This window comes from Cuculus canorus, chromosome 11, assembly GCF_017976375.1.
Source record: "Cuculus canorus isolate bCucCan1 chromosome 11, bCucCan1.pri, whole genome shotgun sequence".
NCBI lineage: Eukaryota > Metazoa > Chordata > Aves > Cuculiformes > Cuculidae > Cuculus > Cuculus canorus.
This window is the reverse complement of record NC_071411.1, coordinates 4,510,573-4,531,080: the sequence shown is the minus strand read 5'-3', so window position 1 is coordinate 4,531,080 and position 20,508 is coordinate 4,510,573. Positions and strand designations below refer to the sequence as shown.

Genomic DNA, 20,508 nt, shown 5'->3' with positions numbered 1-20,508 from the left:
CGTTATATTACAGTGATATCACAAAGTGTTTTCTACATCTTGGAGTGAAGCTTTGTGTACTCAACAGAAAAAGAAATACACAAAAATGCTATTATTCACTTTCCTTCAGAACTCTTCCTTGCACATTGGAAACACGCTTTATAGTTAAGTCTGTGCTTTATGTTCAAAAGCAAAGCGCTTGCCAAGCACAAAAGAAATTAGTTCAAAATGTAAGATAAAAGTACCCACTGAGGACCAGCAACCTGTCATCTGATTTCCTTCACTTCCGGACATGTACTGCGTAGCAGTGCTCTCGCAGAAATGTGCTTGACAGTCATATTAGAGGTTCTCACACTGCATAATGGCACTTCAGCATGCTGACATCTACGAGCCTGTTACCACTTCTGTATGCATCCTCAGTTCCAAAAATTGAGGAAAATGCAAAGAGTTTGAGGACTTCCCTATTTAGGCAACTCTTCCTAAGCTTTTAAGTGAAGAGATCTAATAGAACTACGCTGCTATATGCATGTGTATTACTTCACAGCCAGTGTTGTATATTTGAAACCACTGGCCCTGGTTCCTACTCTATTTTGTTTTATGACAGTAGCTAGTCCCAGTGTCGAATTAAACAGCTTTTTCTCACGGAGGACATAATCCAGAAGATATTGAAGCCAAATCACTGATTTATAACAAAATCTGACTCAAGTGCAAGACTTCTTGTGTGTAAAACTTTGCTCAAACTTTTATACTGTGGGAGGGTACCACTTAAAAAGAGAAGTACCAATGGAACACTCTCTACAAAGTGCAATGACTTTACAAATGCTCAGCAGAGCTAACAAGAAGAGGACACGGCAAGTCTTCCTCTTCATTTAATATGAAGTAATCCAATAATGTTTCCAACATATTCTGACGTGAGAGGAGAAATGACACAACTTATACATCTGTTACAACAGATATTTTTACATTCTCGAGACCTGCTTTGGCCCCATCGCTGGGTATTTGCACTTCTGTACCAAGGGAAACATTACTCATTTAAAGGTCACAGGAAAGAAAGTATAAAGAAGTTTATACTCTAGCATGTTCTTTTTATGTACAGACTGCCTTATTTATTGCTCGATTTAATTTTTCACTTTAGCATGCATCACTCACGATGATCACGAAAGTCTATAAAAAAAAGCAAACCAAACTCATTTAGAAGAAGAAGTCTGGAATAAAAATGTTGTCGGCTGCGAAAAACACATGCAAGAGAACAGATGTACAAGAGCGCACTTTAAACTATGCACATATAGGTAACACAAAAGTAATTGCACTTCCATTAATTAAAATTAAACCAATGCCTTAATTAAATAATAGTGAACTGTAGACATAGTCATCTCCTCCAACCAATTGCAAAAAAGCTTTGTGAGGCTTACCCAACAGAAAATCACGTATGAGCATTAACATCTTAATGTGCAAAGTAATCCATTAGTAGATTAATTTTTAAAAGCTGTTCTAATTAGATGCAGTAGTAAACCCTCTGATATATAAGCAGTGCATCTGCCTCAGTGTACTAACATTCTATTAATGTTATTTGAATATATACTTTGAACTAAAGACTGAGCATTGATTCTGCAGAAAGCTTTCTCTCAGGAATATGTTTCTAGCTTCCTATTTCATATGGTGGTAATTGCCAAGGAAATTTTTCTAGCTGAATACTACAGTATAAGACACCCATCTTCTTCCTCTTGATTCCAGGTATTTTTGTAGAATGGCTCTCCTGGTAAGGTATCTTACCCTAGAAACCTCAGGTCATATTCATGGTAGCTCAGAGAATACGTGGCTAGTCAGGAACTGGAAATAAAGGATTTGGATGCTTGCAGAAATTTGATAAAGTAGAGCCGTAGGATCAAAACCTAAAATAGCGGGCCACGCAGGGTATCAAAACTGCTGCAAGTGATAACACCTAAACCACCTACAAACAGCAGGTGGACCTGACGATGTCGTGATCACAAGTAAAGATGACTTTTATACCCCTCACGTTTGTGATACCTCAGCATGTAAATACCATTTTCAGTATGGTAAGAAGCACTCAGAAGAAGACCGTGTAGTGTCGCTTTCCTGAGCTGAAAGTCAGCTTCCATCTGTTGCCCAGATCCATGAGCATCTTCACATTATTTCAGCTGCTGGTCACAGCCCCTTTTTATTAAAAAACTAAATCAAAGCACATTGCAACTCAGTCGAATTCTCCCCAATCCACAGAATTCTATCATCAGTACTTAAAAAATAAAAAAAAAAAGGATAAAAGGAGATTCTGCTTTTTTTTACCCCAATTCTGGAGCTCTTCTATGGCATAAAAGGAACAAGACACTCCTACCTGTAATAGCTTACTCAGGTGTTGATAAATTATATTAGCAAGGGATTTATTTAATCTTCCATGTGTTTGGAGATGTTTTCAGCATTATTTAAAGATTTGTCTTGGGATAAAGGGATTTTTAAAAGTCATAAAACATCTCTCCAACTTGACAATACACATTAAAAAAAATTAGGAAAAATCATCCAGTAAAAAGATAAAAAACCTAAAACAATCTAAATCACACTGCAGAAAAAGTATAGTTACAGTAATATATACTAATACCTAATGTTTTAGACAGTATTATTAAGGCCCGAAATTCAGCTTACAAATTTAATGGAACATTTATGCATTAAAATGCTGCCAAATCTATGCACACCTCAAGGATTCTGAATGCTTTCATCATACAGCGCATATTAAGAAACAGTGAAAGAAACTTCATATTTGTTCCATCCTAGAAGTAGAGGGAAACAAGTGTTGGCTTGCACAAACCTAAACAAGTTACGGAACTGTAAGCGGAGCAAACAATGTAGTTACCATGAAAATTAAACAGGGAAAAGGAGAAATATTTTTAGGTCGTCAGTCTTTCAAATTAATCATTATTTGATCTTTACTGCAATTACTGCTTTACCTACTGATAATTTTCTTTCCACCTTGGGAAGTACAATTGATGCTGCTGAAGGTTTTTTTGATTTCTTAAATATACAATAACTTAAAGGACATCACAGATATATATTAAAAACAGCTCTCGCTAACGTGCTGCTCTGAACAAAGAAATTTCTCCATGGTCTAGGATGATGAACCTAATGCCCTCAAGCCTCATTTAGAACTTGTGTTCTATGGATGCATGTTTTAATTGCACTTTTTGACAGGGTATTTGTTGCTAACTGAATACTGACATCCTGATCTCCTGATAATGAGTGGAACGGTTTCCCTGCCAGCAGGCACTTCAAACAGAGTATACAAAAGTATGACGCTGTTGTCAAAATCTTTGCATACGTTTCCAAACATTCTTATAGCGAGAGCTTTGTTAGACATCCACTTTCTAATTTGGAATAAATATCTCTAATAAAGACACACTTAAACCAACGCATATTTGCAACAACTAAAACATTAGGACTAACATTTCATAACAGAGATTAGTACGCTATAAACCCCTTTCAGAAGGTCACGTTGTATAAATCCTACTAATTTAAACGGAAATGTTATCGTTGAACTGGGAAACAATTTGACTTATGAAACCCATATACACTCCAGTTAGTATGTAAATTTAGCATAGCGTTTACTTCTAATGCTCAGCATATGCTTTGAGGCACGCTACCACATAAAAACAGCCCAGAAAAATCAGGTTTGAGTACCTCATTAGTCTATTGCCTGAGAGCATCATACACGCACGCTGACAGTTTCTGAACTCACCTGAGCATTCCCAGGGATACACCTCATGTATCTCTTCTAAGGGATAAAAAACAGTCCTAGTCAGCTGTGGGAAAGCTTGCTTCTTCAGCAGGAGGATTTTTATAAAGTATCTGGGAATGATTTAGTATTTTATGTCCCCGAGATGTCAGTTACATTCAACTCAATTTGAATTCACATCCTAAACAAGACAGCTCTGCGTCTCAGTCTAGGAAGAAGAGACACACCCTGGAATCCAAACATGCTAAAATTGATGATATGTGTTCATAAGATGGCAATCAGGAATGAAAAGCAGCTAAGGAAGTTACCTGGAAGACTATCCTTGAGGGTAGTTACCATCCAGAGGGTAGAAACAGAGCTGTGGAACTCTACTGGGTTAAGGGATGATGCTCTGATTTTTATTTTTAAAATATATTTTGATGACTTCGCAAGCTCTGTACTACTTTTAAGGAACTTATCAAGTTAAATGACTTTTTACAGGGTATAGGTAAACAGGAGTTAATCAAGACATAGAAAGCGCAAGTGCACAATCCAAAACCACTTATGAATGGAACAGAAATGGAAGAAAAATAATGCTTTAACGCTCTACGGCATTCTGCAGTTTCACTTTTCTGCTCCACTTGATTTAGACCAGAGAAACGCATCTATTCACATGCCAACTGTACTAATTGATAAACAATTTCAACCTGAGGAGGATGAATTAATCATTCCTATTATTTGTACTGTTTCTTCACTTTTTATAAATGATGAAAATATTTCTTGGAGAGCGCACGTTGTCTCTCACTTTCCAGGCATATGTCATTAAGTACATCCAGACACAGTTCCTCATGTTCCATTTCTTTTTCTCTTGCTGTAAACTAATGAAATAATAATTTTATCAAAACAAAACAACACTAGCAGGGAAGATTCAGCAAACACTATACTTGTGTGGTGCCTAGTCTGTCCTATCCTTAGTTTAAATCAGAGAATTTCAGTTTAAAATACCCAGAATAAAAACCAGTCACACGAAGAGTAAATTCTAAATTAAACAAGTTTCCCTCCCACACATCACTTTCCTATGTTGTTGCAAATGGTTTCAGCTTCACCATTTCATAATCACTTCATTAGGTAATTCCCAAACAGGTTTCAAGGTTGCTGAAAATATATCTCTCAGGATCTTATTTTTACTTCTAGGTCTTACGGCATAAAACATCTTAGTGTAACACCAACATACAACATTTTCTTAAGTCAATGCGGACATTCGTAGCCTTATTGGCAGACTGAATTCACGTGGAAATTTATTTCACAACCGATTAAATCGGAACCACAGGTTCCATACATTTCACAAGGGTCAACACATTATCGCTCAATGTATAAGAACACAGGAATGTAAGAAAAAGCAGAATCAAATGATGCTACACTATGAAATGTAGCCCATACATCAGCCACCGAAATTGTTGCCGTGACACAAAAACTGCAGAAGTATTTTCCCTTCCCTTCATTTCACAGATGGTGGCACAAATCTAGTGAAAGTTTGCAGTGACTCCCATCACAGGACAGACAGAAGAAAAGCCACAGATAAATATCTGTCAAGACACCAGTTGAAAGGTATAATCTTTCAACTTGTCAGTGTTCATGCACAGAAAGAAAAAAAAAGGCTAAAACAGAAAAAGCATACAAATAGCCTAGAATTTGTCCATTTGATCCCGGTTCTTAAAGAGCAAGAAGGTTGCCTGAAGCTTTTCATTGCTTGCATAAATTGGGAAAATTTGTATGCTGCTACTAAAGGAGAACTTCAGCACTTAATTTCCTTTCTGTATTACAAAAAATTACTTTGCTCTGGAATAAATTTGAATAAATTTGAATATAAATATGATTGTTGGAGGTCTTTGAAAAGGCAGATTTTTTTCTTTTGGCAAAACAGAAAGAAGAGGGAATTTTGGTGATGAGCTAAATCAGAAAGGACCTCCCAAATACAGACAGTAGCATGGGAAACAGGAAAAAAAGAGTATAACGGATAAGGAATCAGCGTGCAGTTGTGCAAGGTAGAAACAAGATTCAAACACAAGGCAGCAAGAAGAGAGGAGCCTTGGAGAGTTCAGCACAGGGGCAGAATGGGATGAGAGGGAAATCAGTGAACTGAGTGCAGGACAGATGATGAAGGCAAAGAAAAGGTTTCAACCAAAGGTGGAAAGCAGCACCATCTCCAGTGCTACTAATGGTGCAGAACCTTATTCAGCCTTTAACACTAACTATGCCACATCTATTATTTTCTTGGAACAGTAGCTCATCTTTTACAAAAGAGGTGACTTATTTCAACTTTTAGATCAGTAGTTTCACCACATGTAAAAAAGTATTATAGCACTTGCTGTATTTAACACTTCCATTTATCAGATTCATTCAACATCTACCTCAATTGAATAAAAATAGCTTTTCATTTAAAATTTTATTTTCTCCTGTAATGAAATTTACCATTCCCCCTCTGAACTGGAAATATACACCTAATCTCCTCATTCTTAGATGTTAGTTTTCATAGATGTCATCCACCTGCACCTCAACCTCATTGAAATATACTTCTTCCTTCAACTTAATTAATAATATTCTTCAAGAATTCATGGGTTATACTTTCAGTTCAATAGCTGAATTCTTTTCTTCATCAAAATACCCCATTGGAATAACATGTTTTCAAAAAGAATAATCCGCAAGAGGCCAGGAGTAGTACACAAATCATCACCAGGAATATTTTACAGCCAAATTTTACAATTTTCTGCTTTAAAATATTTTGTAACAATTTTCTAGACTGAACAATCAGCTAGCGCTGAGGGCCCTCTTCAGTGTCTCTCTCTCTTTCGCCTGTCTTTTGGTACTGTGCTGGATTTTCTCATATTTCCACATAGAATAATTCCCTAAGGAACATGGCCTTTTGGTGGCATAGGGTTTTCTCAGCCTGTCTGGTTCAGCTCCTGCTGAGATGACCTATGATTTTGTTGTTGACTGCATTGCTGACTTCACTACTGACCAGTAAGAGTGAGGACTAAGCCAAGAGAAATCCACAGCAAAAACGTTCATAGAAATAATGAGCCTCCTTGTTCCAGCCTACACTTTAATTACTATATTTCGCTTTCTCACTCGTGTATGCGCATTGTTGCCTCAACACCATTACTTCTTCATCATTTTTTTAAGACATAAAACTGCTATTAACAATATTAACAATATTAAGCTATTAACAATACAATTCTTATTACTGGCCAGATGACTGATAATTTAGTTTTCAAAAAGGAGAGGAAATGTGTTTCCAGCTAGAAGTGTTTCTTTTACTAGGGAAAAAAAATGACAGTTAATAGGACATTCTTGGCTTCTGCTGGTCACTTACTGAGAAAGAAAGGATGAATCCTACTCTGTCGCTCTTCTCTCAACCTTTAGTGGCAGCCCATGGTTATCAGAGACTGGAATAGAGTATAGCGGTACTCCTGACGGGACAAAAATTGAAGAACACTAGAAGATCTAGCTAGTAGGTTTTACGCTCAGCCAAACATTAGCTTTTCCTCTCATCAGATTTGTCAGGACCAGCAGGGAATCGCTAGTTTCCCCTGCAACACATCACACCGCCTGTCTCCTCGGATCATTTAGACTCTTTACACCTAACAGTCCTGCGCCAGGAGTTTAGAATAAAGCCATCCCCTCTCTCTTGCCCTCCTCCTGTGACACACGAGCATTTCAAAGCATTCTGGTATTTCAGAGCAAAGCTTTGCATTTGTCACAGGATTACAGAGACTGCAAATATGTGCAGAGGGACTATCCAAGTACACGTCCCTGTCAATTTTTCTGACCATCTTTCTGCAGTCAAACCCTCACTGACTGCTCCTTCTCACCATTCCCACACTTCATCCTTCTTAGTCAAAACTGCTGCTTTTGGTTCCATTCCCCAATCTGTAGCTATCCTTGCCTTTATTGACCAAACTGCTTTCATCCCTTTCCCTTCTTTTGGTGGCTCCAGAAGGGAACTCTGCCCAGTAAGCCCAGAAGAATTATTTAATGTGAGCAGAATTTGACCCAAGCTGTTTATTCAAGACCCACACTCCTAATTTAGGATCAAATACAGTTTTCAGAAGATGCTTTTCTATATGTCCAATATGGGGGAAATAGGAATACCACAAATGATAAAAGATACAAGTAACTTTTCTAAGGGTAAACAAATATAATGTATGAGTACAAATTTGATAACAGTGACACTGAGCTTTCTGGTTGTTAATAATAAAAGTTTCGGAAAATAAAACTGAGTCCCTACTAACCCATGATTACAGAACACTCGGTACTTTCCACAACCATATTATCGTGTCTGTATTCTGCACAGATTTGTACTCAGCCAATTGCATTCTTCCTGTGTGACTTAAGCCCTGTAAAATATCAACTGGAAAAAAACCCAGATTTTAGACTTTCCATCTAAAAAATATCTGTTGTGTCATGTTGTTGATGCAGAATTAATACCTGCATTCCCGAAGTGGACAAGTGATCCCTAAATATACAGCCTGTAAAGTACGCTTGACCTTTACCGTACAAACTTGTACTGTGGGTGAAAGGAGAATTAGCACAAAAGCTTCCCGCATTAAAATTAACACTACTTTACCTGCTTCCTCCTCTCGTTACTGTTCAATTTCCTGCTGAATTACACCTATAGAAACGATAGCATTTCTGAATTAGGACAACAAAAAAATCAAGACAGAATAGAGAATGTAGGCACCTGCAGATGTTTAAAATACGTTGTGTGCAAACCTAAAATACGACAAGCAATGAGCCACGAGGGGGATTTGGGTGACATCTACTCGATGACACTCGGTGGCGCTGTTAGGAACGTCAGCCAGACAGATTTTCTATGCTATAACCACCTCCTTCTCCTATCATTATTGCAGGATTAGCATAAGGAAAGGAAGAAAGAAGGTGCAAAAATAGATAAATAAAATATAAAAGAAAAATAATAAATTAAAGCAGACCTGAGCTCTTCCCCAACAGAAGAAAAATTTCTTGATGCAATGGAGAAACCCCGAACTGAGCCAGGAGAAAGGACTTTATCTTACAAAAGGAAGAAATCAGACTGAACAGCAATATCAAGTAGGGTGGGGAAAAAAAGAAGAATAGGAGTCATAAGCTTTAAAATAGAGATGCTTTGGTACTGTTTGAATGTAGGGCTGCAGAAAAATAGAATGTGGAAGGTACTCTGCAAGGAGCCCAGGAAAAAAATCTTCAAGGATGTGCTGCAAGGACTTTATTGACAAGTGAATACTGTAACACCAAAGCCAGACCTAAGAACCGAGGATTTTAGAACAGGTGGAAAGATCACCTGCTCACATACTGCCAAAGGCTAGACAGGAGGCTCAACCAACCCGCCGGCCAATCTGAGACGACATATCCTGTATCTCTGCTGCACATTCCTAAAGCAGAGTGAATCTGTTTGATCTATTTGCTTATAGCTACTATACAGCATTTTTGCCAGTTTTGGCTCTTTCAAAGCAGAAAATATGCAGATTTTTTGTTTTTTTAATTACTGAGAGAGACCTTTATAATACTACTTCAACGGCTGATTGAGCTGATTAAATCAATTTCTGTGCAATAACTAACCAACAGCTCTCCAAATAATCTGCAGAAATCAGTTAAGGTAGCTTTTGATGCAAGAGCACACCGACTTGGGAGAAGGGCGGGGAGAACCTTGGCAGCACAGCTAATAAATGTAATTATAATGATAAAACCTCACAAATGGCTTCATTCTACACTGTCACTCACAGCACAACCTGCTATCCCTCACTCCTGATGCACACAATGACCTTTGTCATGCTTGAGAAAATAGCTTCCCACTGTGATTTGACTCTTACTGAGTGGCCAGATGGGGCAGTTTTGCTTCATTATTTGTGTCTGTGAAGTGGAAATGCCAAGAGAAAGATTCATTACTGTCAAGATCATCTCCGCAAAGCTCCTCTGATTTATTAGGGCATAAACTGCTGTACTGGCTGTAATGAGACATAAATGTTCTGTAAGGCCTATGAACTCAAGAAGGAAATACACTGCCATCAAGAGGCTGTGGGTCTAATTTATTAGCAGCTTTTGCCTGTACTGTCATAGGAAATCAAACAAGCAGCACAGGCTGCAGCAGTTGTAGGAAAAAATGTAACAGAATAGCCAATTATACGTTTACATAAAATAATTTCTTTCACCTCTCTGAAATTTGTACAGTGCGGACAGTTGAAATGCAAAGGAATTGCTAAATACACGACAATATTAGTATCTCTCAAATTCTATTTAATTAACGTTGAGATCAAGATCCAGACCAATAAATCACGGGATAAGAAAAATGAGGTCTCAAATTGTCTTCACGGGAGACAACTCCCTGGCCACTTTCAGAATATTCTTGATATTTTTTAAGCCCTACATTTTGTTAGGCAGTCCAGATTTTCTTACATTCTTATTTGTATTGTGGCCCTTGCCTTCTTCTGTAATTTATGCAGTTCAATGCTCCGAAAATGTTACAACTATTTATGATGACAGAAAAGTGCCAAAGAAACACTAGAACTGCTTATTGGCATCTGCCATGAAGTATATGCATTATTTGAACAGAATACGTGAACTACTTTATCCACATTGAGAGCATGTCAAGACCACCAGCAACAAAGGAATAATATAACAGTACACTGACAAAGGGCTTCTAGCATGGCCACAAAGAGGGTAACAAGGCTGCATGTACGGCTTTGCTACCATTGTTCACACTTTTGTTTGCTAGCATTCAAAATGGTTCAGAGACTGTGGTTAAAGTTGGACTTCCATCACTACAGGCGCTTCTTCTGTCTTTGTCAGAGGGAACTTATGCAAAAGTTGCTGAGTAACTACTAGAATTGGTGTGGCTTTTCCTTGGCAAGTTAGTGCTGCGCTCAGGAACACGGTGGCAGCTGCATCAAGTCAGGTCACACAAACCATTCCAATGAAAGATCCACTCCCGACCACAGAATCATAGAATAGTTTGGGTTGGAAGGGACCTGAAAGATCCTCCAGTTCCAGCCCCTCTGCGATAGGCAGGGACACCTCCCATTAGATTCTATGATTCTATCAGGCACTGGTTCCTCAGATAATTAAAAAAGTAACCAACAAACAACAAAAAAACCCTAACAACAAGGAAAAAAAAACAACACAAATCAAACCAAAAAGAAATGCACAAAGTTTGCACAGCACAGTTTAAAACTGTGGTCCACATCTGCAACCACAGTCATCTCTTCCACACTTTCTGAAAGAATGCAACAAATTATGCTTACACTCAATTAACAATTACAGGATAAGACATCTAAGTTGACACAAATTTACAGAAACAATTATACAAAAGTTCCTTACTGACATCTCATAAATTTTTTCATTTACCTCTTCGAAAATTTAGAGACACACACAGCTTAAATCAAGTTTTAAAAACTTCATTTTAAAAATGTTGTTTCAGAAAACTTCTTACAAGAAGTTATGTTTTAACGGAAATTTCCCAAGTGAGAAATCCATCACAATCTGAGCAGTCACACGCAGACAATTAAACATGTATAGCACTTTTTACTCTTAAAATACCAGCAAAATTAATTAAGCAAATTAAGAGTACAAAGATATCCACTGATGATGGCACGGTAATCTTGCCTATGCTTCTAACTTAATAAGCCAATCTCAGTCAGAGGGCAACTGCACTTTGTAGTGACACAGCTCCTGTGAGTAGTTCTGGGTCTTGTAGTTACTGTAGTGCTGTTAGCACTCGATTAAATATTAATGTGGGACTGAACACCAGGTTCTGTTGCCACTCAACAACCCATTAATAAGTCACTCTAGAGAAAGGAGGAAAAGACACGTGGTTTTGTTGAGCTGCTTCCTTTTGGGAAGACTAAATCCATAAATTAGTAGAAAAACATAGTTCATTAGTAGACTTTTTAACATGCGTGTATGGCTTGCTTCACATTACTATTCCCTTATGGCTATTAAATGTTCTGACATATAAAAAGCAGTAAAGTAAACCGTAGCTAAGCCAGGCATTTACTCATCTATTGCTCACTAAATTATGGAAAGTTATCTAGACTGATTCCTGCAAATCTGTATGTTATTTCACAGTTTATTATCTGTTTAAAGGTGCATCCTATAGTGTGTGATCTTAATTAAAAAAAAAAAAAACACAGAACAGAGAAACATCAAATGCTGAAACAGTTATTAAATTTCCTTCCAACTCGACTTTCTGATCATTTCCAGTTTTTTAATAAAGCATATGCCTTTTCAAAATGCTTTTTCACTGATACACCGCATCATACATGTTTATTTGACAGATAATATGGCAGTAATAGTTCAGTGCAAATGTGAGAAAATTAACAATTTACCTTAGAAGTAAAAATAAATGTTTTCTTTTTAAAAACCAAAACCAACCTTAATTGGGTCTCTTCTCCACAAAGTGAAACGAAAATCTAAGAATCATCCTTTTAGTTTTCAGCTCAGTTTCACCATGAAGTTCAGCCCTTCAGTTCCATTAACATCCACCAAGAAAACCCTCTCAGATACAAAACAAAATAGCAACAAAGCAAAACTTTAAAAACGCATGGAAATGGGAACATTACCACCCCATAGAGGCTGATGTCAAGTTCTACTTTCCCCCACTCCTCCGCAGCCAAAGCAGCTGTGGCTATTCACATAATATGAGCACTTCCCTGCTGTATTCCTCTCCTTATCCCGACAGGCCGTGGGGGGTTACATCATGTAGAGGTCCTATTCACCCCTGCTGAGCAGTTAAAGGTAATACTTCATAGTTATGGAAGTGAGCACCTGGCACAGAAAATCATACCTAACAGTTCCTCCGGCGTAGAGAGGCAGAATACTTACCAGAGCTCCCCTAGGTGGATTGAGAAGATTGATAGAGAGGTTGACATTTTTAAGAAAGAAACTTGCTAATTCCCTTAAAGGTTCCGTATTTGTCAACTGAGAAGTTTGTAGTGGCTGGCAATGATAAATGACCGTCATCTCCTTGCCTGGGAGAAGAGACACCACTCTGCACAAGCTTTGTGAAGGCATGAAGGCCATGGCAGGGGGAGACAACCTTTGCATCTTTGCTTCTATGTGACCAAAAATGGACGGACCTCAGTCTAGTCGTGTCTACCAACACAAAGAACGTTCCTGAGGATTTTGTTATGAACTAAGCTAAGATTTTGAAAATTATGTTTATTATTTCCTATTGCAAATGCAAGCAGAGCACAGTCAAAGACTTCATTCTGAGTATCGCCTCTGAATACAAATGAGTATTGTATATAACACTGTTATAACCACAGGGGAAAACGCACCAATTATATTGATCTAACAGCCTATTATGTGTCACTATTGCTGCACACAAACGTAGAGCCAAGTGCATTTTTGTGCCTGAAATTGCACAAACATGACGTACCACAAAGGCATTTTCAGATGTCTGGCTCATTGCTAGCTTCTATACAAGGCCTTTTAAGGAGAATTTAGGTCAGCCTAAATAAAACAGTTTGTTTCAAAATGGGGTGCCATATGTCAAAATGTATTTAGTCAGCCAGTATAATTTTTAGCCAAAAATTCAGTATTATCAGATATGGTGTTCAAATCTCCGTACTCACAATTTTCTCATGCTATTTGTGTACACATTTGAATATTTTGCACAAATTTGGTTTTGGTTGCTTAAATCAATCAAAATATTAAAAAAATATACTATCATAGTTATTAGAATCATACTGATATCAATGTTTGTTAAAAATCTTAGCAAGTACTGAGGTACTAAATAAGCAATAAGGAAAGTATGCTAAGTTTCCACTATGCTTTTTATAGACTGAGTTCTGTCACTCTTTCTTAAAAATTCTAAACAGTTCCATTTGCTTTAAAGATATTGTGGGTATCATGAAATCCATGATAAATCAGGGAAACTATGCCCAAACAAGAGATAACTCACATTTTGACAGGATTGTACTGAACACCTTGCAAGAAGGTGCTATAAATTACCTCTAGCTAAGAAAAGGAAACCCTATTTCACAAGGCATCTAACAGGTCTCTTTGTCTTGGGAAATAGTCCCCCTGTGTAAGAGATAAAGAGAGAAGGAAACTCCTGTTGGGATCTTAAGCTGAGCTATTTCCTAAAGAAATCTTCTAGAGGAACGCAATGGTATTGTTATACTGATCAAATCTCAAGCGGTGCGTACTGCCCACATCCCAGACTTGCAGGGGCAGCACGGCTGAGCGCACAGATTTTCTGTTCAAAGAAGGACAAATCCAACTAGGATACCAGACGTCCCAAATATAGACTCAACAGAGACAGAAACAGTGCACTGAGAAAGCGTGAACTCCTCTGATGAGTAGTCCCTACCCAAAGCTATGAAGAGAGATCCTTAGATCCTCGTTAATCCCTGGCTGTGTGATGCTGCCACTGGCTCTTTTCCCAACACTGCACAGAACAAATGCAAGTAGTACTGACACTGTAGTATAGAAACAGGAAAAGTGGGTAATGACAGGAAAATAACTACGTCTTAGTAAAAATCCATATTCTGAACGGTGGGTTGATTATGCCTTTCCAATACAATATAAGCCATAGGATCAGAGTCAAATTCTACACAAGAAAGATGAGAATCTCAAACTATCCATAGAATCACAGAATCACGAGGTTGGAAAAGACCTCCAGGATCATCGAGTCCAACTATTCTTATCAACCACTAAACCGTGCCCCTGAGCAAAAAAATAATTTTCTTACAAAGCTGGTGAAGGGCTGGAGAACAAATATCCCTATCCCCTTCGTCACATTCTGTGGTCCCTACTCAAAACAGCCAGCAGCACAACTGCAAAAACGCTACTCTGATGATGCTCCCACAAACTGTTGACTGAGGAGGGACTCTTTTTCAATTGTAAGTAAGTGACAAGAAATGGATGGATAGAGAGAGAATCTAACCACAGCCATTTTTGCACACAGGACGAAATTCATCTTCCATGAATTTTTGTGCCTATAAAACTTGATAGCATGAATATTTGATGAAAAATCACCCCTAACTATGATGTAAACTTAGCCAAAGCAAATGTTTACAATTCTCAAACATCTCTACCACAGATGTTTCAGTATTCAGACAAACCTCTCAATTCTATGGAAAATTTAGCCATTTCTTTTTCACAGCGAGAGCAAAACTAATAAACGTATACTCAGTTAATTTCACTTTGGAGATAAAGTTAATAGAGTAGATGAACTGCCTAGGGTCTTTTCCCTTCATTTGTAAAATAAATTGAAAATAACTGCACACCTACTGCAGGGCAACCGCAACAGTAATTTTCAGGCTGGTAGATGTTTGTAGATATTGTAAAATGTAGGGAAAGTAGGCAGATTGGAATCTTGAATAAGTGACACGTTACAACTAACCTAAATCCCAGCACTGTATGATGAGATGGGCTTCTCCGTTCATGCACACTTTTAAACTGTCCTTTAGGCTTCTTAACAAGAGAGAGCAATCATCTTTCTGAGGGTGTTTATGGCAATGTTTTTCCTCAAACAAGGAGAATCTGTTCCTATTTATTTCTAAAATTAGTGAAGCAAACATAAAAACGTTACCAGAAGTTGCTGAATATTTCGATCCTATTGAAGAATGATATGGAAGATGACTGTACAATTTGAGAGAGACAGTTTTCCACAAAAACAAACCCTAAGTGGCTTCTGTCAAATTGTCTACAAAAACCAAAATTAAGAAACAAATCCCTATCTTGTATCCAGTAGACTTCTCTCTCCCTCTCTCATTCTCTCTCTCCTGTGAACATACATAAAAATACACAAAGTACACAAAATGATTGGGTGAAAAAAGGGTTGGCTTCTAGTATCTCTTCCTCAAAAAAGGGCCTGTTCCAAGTGCTCTGTAGGTGCTCTGTTTTATGAACCTCAATATAACAAAAATATCAAAATATTTTGTAAGTATTTCTAGCCACTTCTATTTCCATAAAGACGTGCTGAACAGCAGCCATTGGGATATACACTTCACTACTACAGTGGATTTTAAAGCTTTCTTCAATAACAAGCCCAGATAATTCAAAATCCTACACGTCTTTTCAAGATATGGATGTCTAATGGTGAAAGATGGCAGAACAAGGATTTATTTTTTTCTATGAATGCACTAAACTCAGCTTCAGTGTCAAAATCCAGCAAGAAGGCTTCAAGAACTCGTAAGAGGAAAACTCTGTAACTCAGCTTAAATCTTAACAGAAGCCAATGCACAAGTGTTATCCCACAGAAACAGAACACATTTATTCAAATGTGCAAATCCTATTTTGTAAATTTTGCACAGACAAAATTACGGTGAAGGTAGTAGAAAAGATTATGAAATGACGGCAATTAGAAAACTCATAGAGAATAGGTTTTTTATCACTTTTGCAGCAGATGTCTGCACATGGAAATAGAACACAAAAGTTAAGTCTACAGAGACTGCTATGTTTGTCAGAAGCTTCAATATGTAGTTAATGCTGTTATGCCAGTTTAGAAGAAGTAGGTACAACTCTCGTAAGATAAACAAAACTCTAAATGGGTATTCTACAAAAAGCCAAACCACCAACAGTTAAATACCCAACCACTCAGTAAGAACCAGCAGACCCACAACAGAGTTCTAAAGATGGGATTGTTTGGATAACTTGTTTAGTTCTTAATTCAGTAAAGCACTTTAACGTATGACTGGATCCATTGCTTTGGTTAGAAGAGATGTAATAATTCACATATGTAAACGCTTTGCTGAAATGAATACTAAGCTACACATATATGATCCCCGGCATGTAATGAATCTTCAGTACTGTCTTGTTGTATGTGCATGTATTGCGGGATTGTTCCACAGCCAGACACCACGAAGGATAACAGAGGTACTCTGGGAAAATGGTGTATATGAATAATAATTTCATATAAACAATGTCTGTTATACTTCCAAACCAGCAGAATTTGGCCTCTCAGAGCAAAATGAGCAAGAAATACCATTTACTATATGTAATGGGATGCCAGCAAGAGAATACTATACCAAACATTTAACTTCCTCCCTTTGTAACGTTCCCTTTCCAAACATCTCTTGAGATTTGATATTTAAACATGCGATTTACCAACCTTCTCAACTTAATGTAAATATCCAACAGAAGTTAACTTAAAACCTCAGGATGTAAGGAAACAACACGCTATGGCTTGTTTTAATTCAGTGAGAGATACATTAAATAGAAGTATATGAAGAAGATGTCATTAAAGGAAAAACGATACAGGAATGAACTAAGAATGTATCATGCAAACTAGGTAGAAATATAGTCCAGTACTCAGATGAAAATGTCTGAAAGCAGTTATTCTTTATGCTGGTTTAGTTTTCCAGAGTACTTCCAGACTACTGGAATTGCCATAGCAAGGAATCCAACCTACTTGTTAGGAAAAGACATAATAGCCCATTTTCCTGTTCAAGCCTCACCATCGCATTGCCTCCTCTACTTGTACGACTGCATGAAACTGAACATTCTTATTAGTCATAAAAATATATTTAATCCTACTAATGCTTGTCCACTATACAATATTGTGTTTGATTCAAGCTAAATATTGCATCAATAAAAAAATAAATAGGAAATTCAAATTTTACTGCAGTTCTAAAAGTCACAGCAGAATCCTAAACCATCATAAAAACAGCTTTTTAAAACTCACTCGAAATACAGGTGAAGTTTCCACTCTTCTCTTTCTGCAGAATCAGTGAAAAGCTTTCTCTTACTATCCTGGGTTCTAAAGAACAGGAAGTATCTCTAAAGCAACCAGGCTTGTAGATCTATTATATCCTTCTTATTTCAGGCTATAGGTGAAGTAAGCAGAGATGACCATATATAACCTTGGTATTGTCTCTTTCACAAATTTATTTTTCACCAAAGCTCTCCTCTGTAGTGTAACCTTTAATACAGATTCATTTAATTTCACCTGCTTGCAGGAGTCAAACTTTAAGCAGATAATTTAGGAAGACATTGGGTTAGAAAGTCATCTTCTGATTTTTTACTAGCAGTACTTTTTTATTATTATTAATCCAAATTAACCGATTGGAATGCTGTGTTAACTCTGTATTGACAAACGCAACCAAATGTGTTTCACATATGCAGCAATCATCATCTTTTTGTTGGCAGGTTACTCACAATTAACAACACACATTCCTGATATTTTACAGGGACCGTAGATTTTCATCTAAAATAGAACAGCTCTGACAGCCTTCAACATCTCTTTTCTGCCCATTGTGTTTAACTAAGAAGATGCATACAGTATAAGGAGAAGTAATTAAAAACAAGCAGACTATGAACTGCATCCTGGCTTTCAGCATAACTGCAGTACTGTTTAGTTTAAACCACACAAACTAAAATACAGTTTCTATCACGCTGTTGAAGAACCTCCAGAAACAAAGACTCTCCCCATTTCCTTAAGTGGATGAAACAATTCTTCACTAAAAACACTATCTCAAGAATATACGTATTCCACAGCATGAAACAGGCATATCTGCGTAAATATTATGCCTACTTTAACTTTCTTCCTTCTGGAATAACAACTCCACAACATTTTTTCTCAAAAAAATTAGGAATTTACAAACTTCAAATATCAGGTCAGGTTTTATTATATTCATTTTGTAGATTAGCAAACAGAATCCATAAAATAACAGGTTCTTATGAATTTCACTTGCAATAATTTGGTCTCTTTTGTAAATAACGTCTTTCAGCCATGTGTTTCAGTGATACAGAGTTTATGTCAGATGCAAATATTGATTACTTGGTTTCACCTAAGAAAGTTTTAGGTATACATATTTTACCTTAAATTTTGGAACTCCTTATGTCTATAGACGAAATATTAAAAAATGAAGTAATGAGTTTTGTGTTGTTGATACTCATGAGTTTCTAAAAAGTACTTTGGACAATATATGTCAGATTGTGGTTTACTCTCCATTTTGACTGCCAACTGTTTACAAGGTACAGTGTATGACTCAATTTAATTTTCTATCTATTTCTAATTTCATGACAAACACTACCACGGTAATGGCATTTAGGGTATAAATTTATATTGCATATAAATGTTCATCCCAACTAAAATTCTTAAACATTCCGAAAGCATTAACCACTATATGATCCTAGCCAACCGTAGAGACATTATAACTCTATAGATGAGAGGCAGTAATCCTTCCTCTGGTAATCCACATACATCCCGAGGATGAGATTCAATTGCCCTTATTTCCACAAAAAAACCATCTCCCCACTTCTGGGTTTTAAGCAGTTCAAAAATAGTGCCTTCATGGCAAATTAAATTTACAGTAGCATAGGAGAACAGTTAACTGCTTTAAGAGTCGCATTAAAGAACACAAGGAGAAATACCACTGACCAATTCAGAGTCAGCATTCTGGTACTTGTGGGGTGTGGGGGAGGAAATAGCCATTCACTGGAACAGAAACCCACCTGCCTCTTCTTATCTTTAAAAAGGAGAGCTAAATTATCTGGTTTTGAACCGGTTTTTTTTTTCCCTAAAAAATCGCAGATGGGGCAGGAAACTAGGAGTACTGCATTTCTGTGAGAAGTTGTTTCTCTTTATCCCAAATCAAGAACTTTTGTTTCATCTCATACCCCATCTTTCATCATACTGCAGGGGTGCCTAAAAAGACAACTAATTAATGTAAGTTATGTCATAGCTTGAAAGGCCTATCAAGCGTCTGGATCTTCTTTTGTTCTTGAGATAACCGGTAATAAAGCACACGGCTTGCGTAGCAGTAATAAAATCCACCTCTGAAGTACTTCGGTCTTTTTAGAAAAAAAAAAAATCAAATTAATAACATCCAGACAACATCGTACACAAGACATTCAATTTGCTGTACGAATGTTCCATGCTGCCGGCGTCAGCAGGTTCCTAAGCTACAGAGACTAGGTTAAAAACCTGCACAAAGGTTTCTAACCTGGTAGATAGCAGACATGCAGAAAATACTGGTCACCCATGTGATGCCACAATGCAGCCACCCATTTTCTTGCAGCCTGCTTTCACAGCATCCACTTCACTTCATGTTTGTCTTCAGGATGGTTTCCAAAGGAAATGAAAATGTGTCATGTTTTCTTCTTTCTTTGTTAAAAGAAAACCATTCTTTTCTGTCCTATTACGGAATCTAAATGTTTGGGGAATGTTACATATACCCAAAGCTCAGATTTTCATGTCACATACAGCACTTGAAGGCAATAGGTTGTTGGTAGTCTTTAAACTCACTAGACAGGTATTTAGCCAAAACACAAAATTAAAATGCAGAATTATTAAAATTAAATACTTATTTCACATATCCGTAATGTAAACGAGTAGACTGAAATAAGGTCTTTAGTGACGAACTCACCAGCAGTCACCAGTAACCATCAAGTATTTCTTTCTCAAGTATTTAAGAAAGCATAAAGCTGTATATTACTAAATGTACTATAAATATTGATCTTGTGAAAGTATGCATTGGAGTCCCACATAGCTAAGGAGTTATAAACTGTTTATTACTGTCTGCAAGTACAGTATATTTTACAAAATCTATAATAATCTAATTAATAATAATCATCATCTATATAATAATATATGTAATAATCTATAAAGTCTATACACACGAAATTTTGAGGTGTTAATCTCTGTGTTCAATTATAATTTTAAGTACTGACTATAGACACAGTCTATGAAATTTTTCATTTAAAGCAGACATAGGCAGCATTAGCTGTTAGGTCTTTCTGCATCATAATCATTTAGCAGTAGGAATAATAACGTTATTCCAGTTATTCTTTATATGCTCCCTACT

At 37.0% G+C, this 20,508-nt stretch overlaps 1 protein-coding gene across 6 annotated transcripts in view; it reads right to left on the bottom strand.

Annotated features, from left to right (window-relative positions):
• The window catches only part of CACNA2D3 (calcium voltage-gated channel auxiliary subunit alpha2delta 3), a 364,238-nt gene that overhangs the window by 155,109 nt on the left and 188,621 nt on the right, over positions 1 to 20,508 (bottom strand). The gene's annotated exons all lie outside the window — the stretch shown is intronic.